Consider the following 12,399-nt stretch of genomic DNA (forward strand, 5'->3'; position numbering starts at 1 on the left):
TCTAGATTTTCCCATCTAGACCGGTAATGTTTAGCTGTTAAAAAGTTGCAAGCTAAAGTACAAGAAAATTGACAATATTCTTCTAAAAATATTAGTGGAAGTATCAAAAAACAGATCAGAAAGAAAAGAGCAAACTTTGGCAGTTTTAAGTTCAGCTCATCGCCGTTCTCAATCAAAGTGTCAGCTAGTACAAACCAGGTACATTAAACGAATTAAATTTTTCTTGTTTGCCATATAATAAACATCTTATTAACCGAGCTTAGTCGGTCTATATGGGACACTCTTGACCTCGTTCGTGTGTACAGACCTCACTGCGTTCGGTCCGTACTCACGACCTCGGTCAAGATTCTCCGATACAGACCTGCTAAGTTAATAAGAGCTAATTATCAAGTGATAATATTCATGCAAGGACCCTCTTAAGTATGACCGAAATGTATGGTTTGAAACAATTAATCGATGAGCTCACTTGAATCACACCGTCATCAAACACCTTAATTGATCTTATTTTCACTAGTCATCAAGGCAATATTATCTGTTCTGGGGTGTCTGACCGTCGTTGGCACAAGCGATCACAGCTTAGTCTATGTATTCCGTAAAATTTCAATTCCCGCTCCTTGAAAAGGAATTAATTTAATCAATTACAGGCAATTTAAACACTTTAACTCCACTAATTTTCGAAACGACATTTTGACACAACCGTGGGACGATATAAAACTGAATTTCACGACCCCAATGATATGTGGGAAAAATGGAGAGATTTATTTATAAGTGTTTGCAACTGACGTGCCCCACTGAAGAGTAAACGAACTCGGCCCTCCAAGTCTCCTTGAATCACTATCGTATGAAATAAGCGGATGAACTTTGGAGACCGGCTTAAGAGGAAAGCTATTAAAACCAGAGATCTGTCTACCTGGAACCAGTTTGGAAAAACGAAAAATCGAGAAAATCGGGAAATCAAGTTTGCTAAAAAGGCCTACTATAAAATTGTTTTTAACAGTTGAGCCAAAATCAACGCAAAACTTGGAAAACGGTCAACGAACTGTCATCTCGTAAGTCAACCAAAACTTTTATAAATAAAATACAATATCAAGGGCAAAAATCGAAGAGTCAAGTAGACGTTGCTGAATTATTAAATAATTTCTTCACTGAAACTGGACCTAACCTTCGCCGAAATGTTGAGAATGTTGAGCCCACATATGAAGAATTTCTCTGCGCAACTGACAAGGAGTTGTCAAGGAGTTCGCCTTTGAGGAAACAACATCGGCACATATTTTTACTCTGCTCTGAAAACTTTGTAGGTCTAAAGCTACCGGACGAGATAATATTTCAGCTAAATTATTGAGGGAGTGCCCTGACTCTCTCTCGTTATCAATCCGGATTTCGTTCTCTAGACTCTACGGTTACTGCGTTTATACTCAAAGCTACGGATAATTGGTCATTAATATTGATCACGGTTTCGTCAATGCCGTTGTTTTTCTGGATTTGAAAAAGGCTTTCGACACCGTCGATCCCAATATTGACCAACATTCTATTACAAAAATTGCAATTCTGTGGGATACGCGGTTTGTGTCACAAATGGTTTGCATCATATTTAAGCAATCGCACTCAAACTTGTCTAATGAACTCCTTTATGTCTACTCAAAAATTGGTCAAATGTAGTGTCCCCCAGGGAACAATTCTAGGACCTTTATTAAGGTTGCCAGACACGAGAGTTCATGTTGCAGGGACATGTTGTAACGACATGCTGCAGCGACAAAAACGTGTGTAGTACACACTGAGGCGACATGTAACAGGGACGTGTAGCGGGGACATGTAGCAGGGACAAAATTACAACATTTGCACACATGTAACAATGTTGCGGGAACATGTCCCATTGGACTTGGCTCGTATGCAGACTTTTCGTAAACAATACGATAACGAATGAGGTGAAAATCAGTACGAGGCCACATTCAGTCCCCGTGTTATGACGAGGTAAACCCGAAAAGAAGATTTTCGATGTATTCCTACTCAAGAAGCGTGCGCGAAAGCTGTCACGCAAGGTACTGGGGCAACGTAATACAAGTCAACGTTCCTGTTTTTGTGATTTCAAAGACGAAAGACAAAAACAGACGTCGTTCAAACGCCCTATTTTAATTTCAGAGTTAAGAAATCGTATATATAAAGTAACTTTGAATGAACCATTTTACACGAAAAGGTAACGCTTATAGCTTGTAACACTATGTGGCTTCCTTCCCCTCCATCCCCTCCCTCCTCCTCTTTTTAAGTTTGCTTTCCCGTGAGCCTTCACACACCGAATCACTTCCGCCTTGATGCATCTTTTGTGAGATGACTGAATCCTCTGTTGCAGATTTAAAAACAGAAACCATAAAAAGGCAGACATCTAAAGGTAAGAAGATGTAATACATCTTTTACGCCAAACTTTTTTATGGTTTTCAATCCATTTCAGCGAGTTGATGAACTTGCTGAACGAACGGTAATGAACATTTAGGCGTTCGACGGCTGGTTCGAGTATTAGCCTAGCCACGGTGTTCACATAACTTGAAAATCTCCAGGTGAAATGATACGAGGCTAGTGTCAGCAATTCTACTTGCTGAGTCTTTCGGCTTGACTTTTGCAAAGGAATATTTAATAATTCATAAAGACATTCAGGAAGGTTTATTACTGACAACCCGCTATTCGACATGTAAAACTGTGCGCTGTAAAGGGACCCCTTTGCCATAGCGTGCCAGGGATATCTTATAACCTTTTTTTAACCGTAATGTTAAAATAGGTTAGTAAAGTAGGGAAAATCAACTCCTTACCTGAACTTTTTGCGTTGGCAAGTGTTTTAAATGTTTAGTGGGTAATTTAAGAGCTCGGTAAACTCACGTCACGCCATCTATTTTGAGAAGTGAACATTGCGTGACAAATCAGTGTCTGTATTGTCGTTAATAACTCGAGAGATCAATCAAGTCAGTAAGTTGTTTGGACCTAGCCTGCAAACAGGCTTCCAGCGAGGGTGGAAAAAATTGGGTGAGTGAAGCAAGCCCATGAGTGCAAATAAAGAGATTAAGCCCTGTCCACAGGTATCTGGATATTTTTTAATCTGCAACGTTTTGTTTCCGGATTCAAAAATTTCCCCATCCACAAGTAGCAAAAATATCCAGATTCACTGCCGAATTCGCCGCGTGCGTGTGTATAGAAGCTGTAGCCGGAAAGAAAAAGTTGCGGATTCAAAAATATCGCGATATGTGTGGACGTTGCCTTATTATGGAATTTATCGATAGGGAACAAGGAAGAAAAAGTGAAATATTTAATGGATGAAGGGAACATGCTACTCCCCTTCCCCCCTCCCTTCCTCGGGAGGCCTTCACATGTTAAAAGTTTGGCCTTTCTCATCCTCTACGGTCTCACTTCAAATCAAAGGGCCCTTAATGTGCCACCTCCTGTCACACTTAATAATTATTGTGCATGTGGCGTCCTGGCTTGTCTCTTGCGAGTTTTATGGAATGTTAACGAGGGAAGCCCAAGGTATCCAGGTGCACACAAGCATTTCCTTTGTACTCTCACACTTTACAAAGTCAAAACAGATTACTAGGATATCTTGCTGGTGAGCAATTCCTCTCCTGATGCACAAGCTGAAAGTGATTAAGATATTTTGTGGAGGGAAATTTTCTCTTCAATTGATGATAATCAATAAACACAAATCACCTTCATGTGATTATCGATTGTTCATCGATTGGCCAATACCAGTTGATAACAATTAACTAATATGGATCAAATTTCAGCTTTGGCTATTTTCATCCCCGGTGAGGACCTCCAAGATGTTTTGTCGAACAAGAGAGCATTGATCATTTATTTCAAGGGAACAAGGGATATTTTTGGGATTAATTCAAGGGAACAAGGGTTATCTCTACTACTAAAGGCAATTTTGACAAAAAATTAGGGATCAAGGGAATTTATTTTTAGGGAACAAGGGAGAAAAAGTGAAATTTTCTAGGGATGAAGGGAACATGCTACCCCCCTCCCCCTCCCCTAGGCCGCTTTCACATTTTGTTATAAGTTTGGCCTTTGTCATCCCATACATTCTCACTTCAAAGGCCCTTTTGGGACAGAAAAAATGTTGAAATCCAGTTGCCCAGTTGTTCAGTATACATTTCAGTTTCAGTAGCCCCCACTAAAATATTACTTGCCAAATAGACCCCCAATGTCCGTGCCTTATTAGCTACATCATTTACTAGGTACTGTCTGTAATCAGTGATTTACTATAACAGAGGATGGATGCAAGCAAAGTATCTTGGATTTCAAATTAATTCATGCTTTCTGCATTGTTTTGCTCACCTTGCAGTGTTAGGTCTTGAGATTCTTTTTGACTGGGAATTATCACTAATAATACTACTGAGGCTAATTTCACTTACTTTCTGGACCATTTAACTTCCATTTGCCTAAGAGCAAAGTTTCCTTGCCCTGGGCAATCGGACCAGGGTTTTTCCTGCCCTGCCTTTATGCCACATCCTGTCACACTAATTACATTGTACACTAGACCTGACATGTCTCTTGGGACTTTACAGAATGTTATTATGCAGGCAATTGGCACAAAGTAAGCAGGTACTCGTGAGCATTTGTTTTCACCCTCACCCTTTACGAAATCAAAAGAGATTACTAGGAAGAGTCTGGCACTGGAAAGTGAAAGTGATGAAAGGGAAGCTCAAAAGTGGGCAGTTAATAATTAGTTCTTTTTGCTAGAAAAATATTAATCAAGTTAAACTGCTCAAAAGATCAGCAAATATTGCATGCTTGACTGACTTTTGTTCCTTATGTGACTTATACTACAATTTCAACTCAGTAACTTCTTCTTCTTCTTCTTCTTCTGCTGCTGCTGCTGCTTCTTCTCCTACTTCTTCTTCTTCTTCGTCTTCTTCTTATTATTATTATTAGTAAAAGGTGAAGGCACAGTGGCCTAATGATTAGCAAGCTTGACTCTGGATCAAACAGTCAAGGTTCGAGCCCTGGATTGGGCCACTGCACTGTGTTTTTAGGAAAGACACTTAACTTTCACAGTGCCTCTCTTGACCCAGGTGTATAATTGGGTAATGGTGAATTTAGTACTGGGGGTAACCCCACAATGGACACATCCCATTCAGGGGGAAGTAGTAATTGCCGTCATTTAACTGCATCTAAAAGCCCAGACTCTCAAGTCAAAATCTTACAATCATCCTGCCTCCAAATTAATGTCTTTATTCACAAGGATGAGAACATGCATTGTCATCTGCTTAGATCAAGTTCTGGTCATCTGCATTTGACAATGTAAATAGCAATTTGTAAACCTGCTAGTGTCTGTTCAGAAACATAGATGCAACACTCCTTGTTACAGGAATCCATGAATCCTACATTACTCCCTGTCACCATGGTAATGATGATGATGATGATGATGATGATGATGATGATAATAATGCTAAAGCTTATGATAATACTAATGATAATCTTATACATAATTTCATATGGTGGTAGTATTAGCTAATATTACCAAGATATTCAAAATTGCATTACATAAATAACAGAGGATATCACATGCCCGCGCGTGGATACGAATTTTATCTTTGAGTGTTCAACTCGATATCTCATGAGTAAGTGGAGCGAATGAGTGAGATGTTGAGTTGAACACGAGAAGATAAAATTCGTATCCACAAGTGGGCATGTAATATTCTGTTTATTATATAAACATACTAATGACAACGTTTTTGACGATTTTCCAAAGATTTCAAACCACTTTCCTAAGATTTCCGAAGATTCTCCAAAATTGTTCCGAAGGCCAGACTAACGCTTCCAAACATTTCCCGAACATTTTCAAACATTTTCCGAAGATTACCGAAGACGACCGAACAAGATCCGAAGATGTTTCGATCATACGTCAACAAATTTAAGTGTAGTTAAAGGGACAAAAGAAAAATGTTATCAAAAAGGAATGATTTTCAAATTTTTCGACCGGCACCCCCGTTCTTTTCATATGGGATTCCCACCCCCCCCCCCCCCTCCGCGGCTGGGACTGCACCTTGTTTCACTGGTCAGTCCAGACATTTTTGCACCATTTCTATATTTTGCAGACCTCTCATAATGAGCACCGCAGTATAAATTAACCGACTGGAATATAATATAATCTAAATCATCCTAAATGATATCAATCCATTCCAACCTACCAAGCTCAAGTAACATCATATTTTTACTTTAGACTGCACTGAAGTACAAAATGGCGACCGCCCCAGACCCAGATGAAGTGCTTCGTTCAACAAGAGGAAAAGAAAATTTTCAACGTATTTCACGACTGTTGATAAGTGGAGGTACTACACTACTGAGAGAGAGTTTTGACCTGATTTTTCCACCAAGCAATCTTCCCTCAATGCTAAAAAATCCAGCCACAGAGAAACAACTCAGATCAGCAAAGCTTACCAAGCCACAATGGGACTGTCTGTACCCTTCCCCAGGGGTATGCGGCAAGTCAGCAGATTTTGATGTTACTTTGCTGTTCAGGTTGCTGAGGACAATATGCAGCCTCACCCCTCCCGCCACCGGATGGGATGCACTTCCAACAAGTACAGACAACAGTTTAGCTGCAGACTTAGTGAGAATTAAATATTACCGCAATTCAGTGTATGGTCACGTGAGCCAAAACATGGAAATTACGGATGACGAGTTCCCACAGCTTTGGGAAGACATCAGTGAAGCGCTGCTTAGAATTGCTGGGCAAATCAGCCCCACGAAGAAAACAGCATGGCAGGAGGCCATTGATAATTTTTTAAAGGATCCCCTCACAGCAGAAGACGAACGAAATGTCCAGGAACTGCTGAGGTGGTACAAAAATGATGTGGAAGTAAAAAAATTCATAGAGTCCTCAGCTCAAAAAACGAGAGAAGGAATGGAACGTCTAGAGACATCCGTTCGAGAGGAAGCTCAAGACATCAAAGATCAGCTCGGAGGGGATCTGAAAAACACAAGTCAAGACGTTCAAAGCCTAGTGCGAGAAGAAGCTCAAGACATCAAAGATCAGCTGGGAGAGATGCATCAATCCATAGACAGGCTCAGCTCCTCCGCTGGCACCTCTCAAGCAGCAGGAGGTCAGTAGCTTCTCGCTTGTAGTTTACAAGGGGTGAACAACTATTAGATTATGACTTGATGGAGGAATAGGGGAGCTTGTGGAGGTTGAACAAATCGCATTAAAATACCGAGCAGGTACTTACGTAGGGTTTATGCAGATTATAAAGAATATCGGGTAAAGCGGTTGCGAGGAAAACTTATTTAGCAGGCATGAAAACAAATTCTCAAGCAGCTAAATTCATGCAATCCCCCATTGATAATATAATGATCCACCCTAATAGTACCCAAAAACATTACTTTGAAAACCTTGCCATTCAGGTCTGAAGTACATAAAACCAACTTGAGTCGTAAAAATAGAAGATGGTTGTGATGTGTCACGTTTAGAGTGAACAGCTCGTCTATTTTCTCGACCTTGATGGAAAAGATAAAGGGACTGTTAACAGTCTGTATCACAAACAGTAACAAATACGTATATTTGGCGTAAGCGGAGAGGAGAAGAGAGGGATATTACCAACCACTTGACTATGGAGAACGTGCCGAGGTATATGGTGTTGTTTCTAGTATTTTTAGCTTCCGCACGCATGTCCAATAAAAGTATGTAATTTCCCAACAGCTCGTCTTCGACTGAGGATTGATTGCGAAACAATCTCGGGTCCTAGTCAACGAGAAGGACCAACTTCAGAGATAGTAGTGGCCTCACAGGAACACGAAGCAAGTTTGCCAGTCGAGGGAGTGGCAATGGTACCTGTGACCTCGCGTAAACGAAAGGCAGACACTAGTTTTCCCACAGCACAGGAAGTTTTGAACCTCGCGGCGTCAAAATATTTGAAAACAATTGACCCATCGAAACCAGAGGACTTAAATGGCTTTGTTTATTACTTGAAAGAAGTACGAAAAACACTGATCGTGGATACTCAGTCAGGGAGTTTGATCATCACAGTTGAATGTCGCTCTCTGGAAATGCTTGACGAATTGTGGTCTGATTATTGCAATGGCTTTCTGAATAAAATGGTGCAAAAATTCCTTGTGACCGATGAGGTTCTGAAGGAGCTTGATCTCACTGATGTGGTGCTCACTACAACCATTTTAGAGGAGGAGTACAGGGCTTGTCGAGAGTATTTGCTGCAGCATTTAGGTGAGTTTAGAAGCTTGGGTATTTACGTGCAGACTGTTTTCTATTTTTTTTTTTTACCTAAAGCCGGCGTATGAAGGAGATGCTTGATTCCTCTAAACAGGGGGTTATTAATGTAGATGAAGGAATGTTATTTGCTCGGTTTTTTTTTCTCTCACTATGCGTCTCTCCATTCAAGAATATGAATGGGTACTGATAAGATGTGAGGGAACATCGGTAAAATGCTATTCTTGGGAAAGGGTGGAAAGGACCAGACCTCCCTCGCAGAGACTTTCCGACTTTCTGTATTATTCTCCAATTGCTCACTTAATCAATCCTTGTGATGCTGCTTGGCACATAAGGCCTGTTAAGAGACTGATTTCTTGGGCCTACGCAGGAGACTTTAACTGACTTCCGGGTCGTAAACGTTCTCATAATCTTCTCCGAAAGACAGGTTGCTCTCTCCAATTTCTCTCCTCCAGGTATCCCTTGGGCGACCGCATTTCCTCTTAAACTCTGGGATGTCCACTTACGGGGTGGAGATCTCGTCTATGTTGCTGCATCAGTCCTATACACTGATTTTGTTTGCTTCTTCGCTCTTGTTTATGGAGTACGTTACTAGCGCCATACGCAACCCTCCTTTATCCAGGCTCGGGACCAACAGGATGAGGCCAGAAAACCCATCATGGTTAGTTGATGCCAGTGTTTAATATCGTTCAATTACATTTCTTAATTTCAGCGCGAAGTATGACAAAAAGCAATACACGATTTGGTCCAGATTTAGCACGGGATGAAGGGTCATTTAAAGAGAGACCAGTAGAAAAACCAGCCGTACACTCAGTTCTTCCCGGTTGTGGGCAAATCTACGTTAAGATGCTGACGGGAAAGACGATCAGTTTGGAAGTACAACCAAGCGATTCTGTGGAAAAGGTGAAGGAGAAAATTCAAGACAAAGAAGATATTCCACCTGACCAACAACGCCTGATCTTTCCTGGCGAGGAACTTCAAGATGGCCGCACTTTGCTTGACTACCACATCCGGCCGGGTCTTTCCGTTCTACACTTGGTGCTTCGACCTCGTCGCGGCATGCAAATATTTGTAAAGATACTGCTTGGAAAGACGATCACGTTGGAAGTTGAACCTGACCATTCTATTGCGAATGTGAAACGTAAAATTCAATACCAGGAAGGGATTCCAGCTGACCAACAGCGTATCATCTTTGCTGAGAAGGAACTCAAGGATGATCACACTTTAATGTATTACAACGTTCGGAAGCAATCAACCTTATATCTAAGCACCTCAATCTTGTTTTCAAGATTGAGTGCTATGCAAATTTTCGTGGAGATGATGACTGGCCTTAAGAAGACGATCACTTTGGCGGTTGAACCGGCAACGTCCATCAAGGAGGCAAAAGCTAGAATTCAAGACAAAGAAGGAATCCCACATGAACAGCAGCGTCTCTTCTATGGTGGCAAGGAACTCGAGGATTGTCACACTTTAAAGGACTACAACATTCGAACACAATCAACTCTGCATTTAGATGTCACCATGACGATATAGGTGATGGCGCCAACTGGAAAGAAGACTACTTTAGATGTCTCACCGAGCGATAGTATCCAGAAAGTAAAAAATAAAATTTACGACAAAGAAAAGGTCCCACCCGACGAGCAACATCTCACCTTTGATGGCAAGGAAATGGAAAGTGGGCGTACTTTGAATGACTACAACATTCAGAAAGAATCGACCATACATTTGATTTTAAGATTTGCTGAAAGCGGTGGCATGATAATTCACGTTAAGACTCCAACAGCGGAGACGATTACATTACACGTTATGCCGGGAGATACTGTTCAAAATGTGAAAGGGAAAATAAATGATCATCTAGAAATTCCGCCAGATCAGCAACAACTGTTCTTTGAAGACATGGAACTCATAAACGATCGCACTCTAAGTGAATACAAAATGGCTTCAGGTTGTACACTATCCATGCGTCCCTCTGGCGAAGTTGGTGGCGGCTATAGGTGCGCGCTGATGTAAATATACATACAGTGACTAAAAACACAAAACTGAATAGACAAAGAGTTGGTAATGACATACCATATCTACAGCGGTGGGATTTACCATGAACAATTTGAGTGTTGCCTTCCAGATGTGTGTAACTTATCACCGGTTTTAGATAGAGGCCTGATTGTGAAAAGTTGGTACGGTGTGACTAACTCTGTGCAATGATGAGAAAGTCTGAAAGTGGAATAATGGAAGACCTCTCGAGCTGACAGCGGACGAAGGACTGAGTGAGATGACACCAGGAGAAGGAACTCATGAGCTGACATCTACGGTAGGAGGACTTGGTACAGATAGCATATTAGATGAACAATTCCAGGAAATGGAAGTTACCTCACTGTTCAGACTAAGAAAATAATAATGGATCAGATAGAAATGCCGAGAGAGTAACAATAGATTATTTTTCACAACATTGAACTCGAAGATTATGTTACCGCACTAAGTTTGATCCACTACAGCTTAGAATAGGGATTATATTAGACGCATCAGTCATGGTTTGCTAAACCGCGGGCTCCGTCTAAGTTATGGCAAAATGATTGAAAGACGGTTCGTAACTTTCTAAAGACACTGACCGGAACACCATGCAAGTGATTAGCTTCAGGCCCCGTCCACACCGCACCGGAGAAATTTGGAAACGACGTTTTTACTCGGAAAACGCATCAAATGTTACCCCTCCACGGTAGAAAACAGAAAAAGTGTTTTCCGTCCACACTACCCCTGAAAAATTTAAGAACGCAACAATCACCGGCGGCAGAAACGCTTGAATGCATCTTTTACCATGTGCAAAACTAGACGCCCTCAGAACGTTTACTCGGGCCTCGTACCGCAATTTCAAATCGAACTTTACAAGTAAGCTTACTGAACACAACAGAAACAAATATAAGAATCAGGATATTTTCACACAAGAGTTGCGCTTAGATATTTACTATTTAAGTTGCTTCGTTGAGTATCCTCTTCCAATCGCATGTTGTTTGCATCATCTTCGAAGTTCTGTTTACGACGATTCCTGATTTTTTTAACATCTGAGGTGCTCGTCTCGGCATCGTAGTTTGTTTTCAAGTCAGTTGTCATAGATTTTTGCCAGTGTTTTCGTAGTTTGAACTAGTACATGGCTCATTTGTTCTCTCGTAAGAACGAGCATGAACTTTGCTTATTTGGCAGGCTTTCAAGCAAGAGTATTCGTGGACCGTCCCGTTCTGAAAACGATCGACATCTACGTATGTGAGATGAACATATAGGGCGTGATTCCTTCCAAAATTTACTTCACAAACACTACATTCTTTTATATACCACGTCGTTCACGAAGAGCGATCACGAGCGATCACACGATATAAAGCAATCTGCCGCATTCTCGTCTCCACTTTCCATTCTTTACGCACGGACCGCCTGGGATCATGACTACCCTTGTGGTGACCAAAAGGCTTGCATTTTATGACTCGGGCTTTCCTACGGAAGCCCGAGTAACAACTAAGGGTGTAATTGAACCCACGTGGCTACCTTATTGTTGCTATAGTTACCGGCAGCTATTTTGCATTTGTGTTTCAGGAAGACTCCGGCAGGGAAATCACATGATTGGTGTGACGTCATCGTTTCGAAAAGTTCCGTTTTCAAAATGTTATCCCTCTTCACTAAAACGCAAAGACTGCGTTTTTAAATTCCTCCGGTTTGAGGAGCGGTTTCGAAAAGCTTCGTTTTCGGTGGACAATTTCCCTGGATTATTGTGCACGGATGGTAGGCCTAACCGTAGGACTAAAAGGTGCGTTTTCAAATTCCTCCGGCCAGGTGTCTAATTAAATTAAGATTCGTGTGTATACTGAGAAAATACAAGTGACTCGTGGGCAAATCACTCGAAAGGGTTGCAAAACTAGTATGTAGCCTATTAACAACGTCATCCTTTAAATGTATGGTTCACAAAGGCGGATCCAGATCTTGAGCTAAGGGAGGGGGTGGGGGGGGGGGGGGGGCGGAATTTTTTTGCTTGCCCTACCAGCTTTTCTTGCTTCGGCGATTTATATTTTTCCCCAAAATATGATGGGGGGAACCCTCCGGGCCCCTCCCCCCTCTCCTAGTTCCGCCACCGCTTCATCAACCCCTGTGTTAAGTCACTTGTCAAGGGTAACCAAATGTATTTCTCCTAGCGAAGCAGAGAAATTATG

General features: G+C 41.5%; 1 pseudogene across 1 annotated transcript; it reads left to right on the forward strand.

The window, feature by feature from the left end:
- The first annotated feature begins 1,719 nt into the window (after positions 1-1,719).
- Positions 1,720-10,483, forward strand: LOC145469051 (uncharacterized; annotated as a pseudogene). The gene is made up of 4 exons (XR_014042268.1): positions 1,720-2,386; positions 6,209-7,091; positions 7,685-8,206; positions 8,922-10,483. The product of XR_014042268.1 is annotated as an uncharacterized LOC145469051 (transcript).
- The last annotated feature ends 1,916 nt before the right edge of the window (positions 10,484-12,399 follow it).

Source organism: Orbicella franksi, chromosome 15 (assembly GCF_964199315.1).
Source record: "Orbicella franksi chromosome 15, jaOrbFran1.1, whole genome shotgun sequence".
Classification (NCBI taxonomy): Eukaryota; Metazoa; Cnidaria; class Anthozoa; order Scleractinia; family Merulinidae; genus Orbicella; species Orbicella franksi.